The 4,310-nt window shown below is 41.5% G+C and overlaps 1 pseudogene; it reads right to left on the bottom strand.

Annotated features, from left to right (window-relative positions):
• Positions 1 to 3,465: 3,465 nt before the first annotated feature.
• On the bottom strand, positions 3,466 to 4,050 carry LOC129636037 (40S ribosomal protein S15a-like; annotated as a pseudogene).
• Between the last annotated feature and the right edge of the window lie 260 nt (positions 4,051 to 4,310).

Raw genomic sequence — 4,310 nt, 5'->3', positions numbered from 1 at the left:
ATGGTGATGGACAGGGAGGCCTGGCGTGCTGTGAATTATGGGGTCGAAAAGAGTCAGACATGACTCAGGGACTGAACTGAACTTAATGAAAAATGATTTGATAAACATGGCCCAAGGTGATGTTATGTTGAATTTCACAATGATACTCAGATATTGTTAGCCCCTGGATGGTGTTACTGGCCAAGACACTGCTGACAAAAAAAAAAAAAAAAAAGAAAAAAGATAATCTCTTCTTAGAATCAATCCCACTAGAGATGAATCTCTAGACTGTTCATCAAGGTCTGGATTTTAAAACCAGAGACTAGATCCAATGATTTACACAAGAGGTGAGCCCAGATAACATCCCAGTAAAATAGGAAGTGAAAAAGGGAAGAAACAAAGAAAATAAAGAGTGTGTTATCAAGCCAGAGGCCATAATGTAAAATGAGCTGAACCCCACTGGGGATTCTAGGAAACAGCACAGAACACATATCTCAGAGTTACTCCACCCAAGGGGTAAGGGAACTGGGTATTTCTATTAGTTTGCTACAACTTCTGTCATGAAATGCCATAAACTGAGTGGCTCAAATAACAAAAATGTACTGTGGAGGCCAGCTGTGGAGGCTGGAGGCAGGAATCAAGGTGTCGGCCCAGCTGGTTCTTTCTGAGGGCTGTGAAGGAAGGAGGTGTTCTAGGTCTCTCTCCTTGTCTTGTAGATGTGAGTCTCTCTGTCTAAATGCCCCCATTTTATAAGGACACAAGTTGTATTGGGTGAGGGCCCACTCTTATGGCCTCATTTTAACTTCATAACCTCTGTAAAGATTCTATCTTCAAATAAGGTCACATTCTGAATTACCAGGGGTTAGGATTTCAATCCTCCCCCGGTAATCCTAGGTAATAGATGCAAAAGCTAGGTAATTGATGAACTGTGGTGTTGGAGAAGACTCTTGAGAGTCCCTTGGACTAAAAGGAGATTCAACCTGTCCATCCTAAAGGAAATCGGTCCTGAATGTTCATTGGAAGGACTGATGCTGGAGCTGAAGCTCCAATACTTTGGCCACCTGATGTGACGAACTGACTCATTGGAAAAGACTCTGATGCTGGGAAAAAATGAAGGTGGGAGGAGAAGGAGACAACAGGATGAGATGGTTGGATGACATCACTGACTCAATGGACATGAGTTTGAGCAAGCTCTCGGAGTTGGTTATAGACAGGGAAGCCTGGCTTGCTGCAGTCCATGGGGTTGCAAAGAATCGGACATGACTGAACTGAACTGAGGATTTCAACATATGAATTTTTGAGGATATAATTCAATCCTTAACTGTATTTATATGAGAATTTATATATATGTCCTTGGTCGAGGGTTGCCTTTGGTTTAGGAAAATGTGTTATTTCTCTGGCACTTAAAGCCTGTCATACGTGTGGCTGAAGGGATGTTTGAGGCAAAGAAGTGATAACAGTTGGAATTTGGGTCTGCATACTCAGACATGTTAAGTGCCAAGGGAATTTGAGTGGGACACCTGGAGTGTCTGATACTTTATCAGATCAGATCAGATCAGTCGCTCAGTCGTGTCTGACTCTTTGCGACCCCATGAATCGCAGCACGCCAGGCCTCCCTGTCCATCACCAACTCCCGGAGTTCACCCAGACTCACGTCCAACGAGTCAGTGATGCCATCCAGCCATCTCATCCTCTGTCGTCCCCTTCTCCTCCTGCCCCCCAATTCCTCCCAGCATCAGAGTCTTTTCCAATGAGTCAACTCTTTGCATGAGGTGGCCAAAGTACTGGAGTTTCAGCTTTAGCATCATTCCTTCCAAAGAAATCCCAGGACTGATCTCCTTGAGAATGGACTGGTTGGATCACCTTGCAGTCCAAGGGACTCTCAAGAGTCTTCTCCAACACCACAGTTCAAAAGCATCAATTCTTCGGCGCTCAGCCTTCTTCACAGTCCAACTCTCACATCCATACATGACCACAGGGAAAACCATAGCCTTGACTAGACGAACCTTTGTTGGCAAAGTAATGTCTCTGCTTTTGAATATGCTATCTGGGTTGGTCATAACTTTCCTTCCAAGGAGTAAGAGTCTTTTAATTTAATGGCTGCAGTCACCATCTGCAGTGATTTTGGAGCCCAGAAAAATAAAGTCTGACACTGTTTCCACTGTTTCCCCATCTATTTCCCATGAAGTGGTGGGACCGGATGCCATGATCTTCGTTTTCTGAATGTTGAGCTTTAAGCCAACTTTTTCACTCTCCACTTTCACTTTCATCAAGAGGCTTTTGAGTTCCTCTTCACTTTCTGCCATAAGGGTGGTGTCATCTGCATATCTGAGGTGATTGATATTTCTCCCAGCAATCTTGATTCCAGCTTGTGTTTCTTCCAGTCCAGCATTTCTCATGATGTACTCTGCATAGAAGTTAAATAAACAGGGTGATAATATACAGCCTTGACGTCCGCCTTTTCCTATTTGGAACCAGTCTGTTGTTCCATGTCCAGTTCTAACTGTTGCTTCCTGACCTGCATACAAACTTCTCAAGAGGCAGATCAGGTGGTCTGGTATTCCCATCTCTTTCAGAATTTTCCACAGTTTATTGTGATCCACACAGTCAAAGGCTTTGGCATAGTCAATAAAGCAGAAATAGATGTTTTTCTGGAACTCTCTTGCTTTTTCCACGATCCAGCGGATGTTGGCAATTTGATCTCTGGTTCCTCTGCCTTTTCTAAAACCAGCTTGAACATCAGGAAGTTCATGGTTCACATATTGCTGATACTTTATAGGTGCAAGTAATTTTTTCTATGACTTATTTAATCTGTTCTTAGTGGGGAAGATTATGAGAGGTTGTGTGCTAAGTCGCTTCAGTCGTGTCCAACTCTTTGCAATTCCATGGACTGTATCCCGTTAGGCTCCCCTGTCCATGAGATTCTCCAGGCAAGAATACTAGAGTGGCTTGCCATGCCCTTCTCCAGGATGTCTTCTTGACCTAGGGATCGAACCCATGTCTCTTAGGTCTCCTTCACTGGTAGTCAGGTTGTTTACCACTAGCGCCACCTGGGAAGCCCTATGAGAGGGTAAAAAGAAGACTAAAAGATAAGTTTTGTATTTTCCTTCCTGTGGAAGCAAAAATCTGTTCACAGAAAAGACCTCATCTATACAAGAGTCTTTTTAAAATATGTGGGTGGATATTTTTGGTACTTATTTGTACTGCCAGCTTATTGTCTCAAAAAACTGAAACAATTTAGAAGTGACATGATTTCTTTATAACTAAAAATGCATTTAGTAATCATGAATGATGAAATAATTAATGCCATGTACAGAGTGACATACAGGAAGTAATTTTTTTTAAAAGAATGACTTCTCTGAAATCTTGTCTGATGAGGGTTCACCAATGGATGATTACCACCAAATGGTAAAGAGACTCTGGAATCTAATTTTGTGAGGGATTTTTTTTTTTTTTTTGCCCTCTGAGGCATTTTATTTGTATGCATTACTTTGCTAGAAAAAAAAATCCAAAGATTTTCTCTCCTGTGTGTTTTCTTCTTGCTTCTTCATGGTCCATGGTGCCAGGTGAGGATGTCAGTACAAGGAAGCCAAACTGACAAGATGTGAGCTGACATTGTTCTAGATCTTTGAGTTGCACATTAAATCTGGGGCTGATCACTTCACACTTATTTAGCCTGCATGTCAGGTTAACAACAATTTTTCCAACCCTGTGATCATCAATGATTTCAAATTCGCCAGTATAAATATACTTCATCACTACATTTGGAAATCTCATGATGACTTTGGAGCATGGCCTAACAAGCACTTGCCATTTGCCTCTCTTTCAGCATTGTTGATGCTCTTGAGAGCATCAACCAGGATGTTCATGCGCATCATTATGGTGGCACAGAAAGAATGGAGGAAAGAGCTAATTTTGTAAGGGATTTTTAAGAAAGATTTACCCAAGGGTTTTCCATGAATTCAGAACCTTTCACTTAACCCCGTTACCGCAAAAAAACTGTTCTAGATGCTGGCTGACTTAGGAATTGTGGTCATGTTAAGTTTTGAAATACCTTAATATACATAAATTATACTCTTTACAATCCATAGAGTTGCAAAGAGTTAGGACTGAAGCAACTTAGCATGCATGCATGTCTTCTTTGGAAAAATGTCTGTTTAGATCTTTGGCCCATTTTTTTATTGTTTTTTTTTTTTAAACTTTTTATTCTGTATTGGGGTATAGATGATTAACAATGTTGTGGTAGTTTCAGGTGAACAGCGAAGGGACTCAGGCATACATATACATAGATCCATTCTTGCGTGTGTCAACTACAAAGTGGCACTTACCAA

The sequence above is a fragment of the Bubalus kerabau genome, chromosome 21, assembly GCF_029407905.1.
Source record: "Bubalus kerabau isolate K-KA32 ecotype Philippines breed swamp buffalo chromosome 21, PCC_UOA_SB_1v2, whole genome shotgun sequence".
NCBI lineage: Eukaryota > Metazoa > Chordata > Mammalia > Artiodactyla > Bovidae > Bubalus > Bubalus kerabau.
The sequence above is the reverse complement of the archived record's forward strand: the minus strand, read 5'-3'. Positions and strand labels throughout refer to the sequence as shown.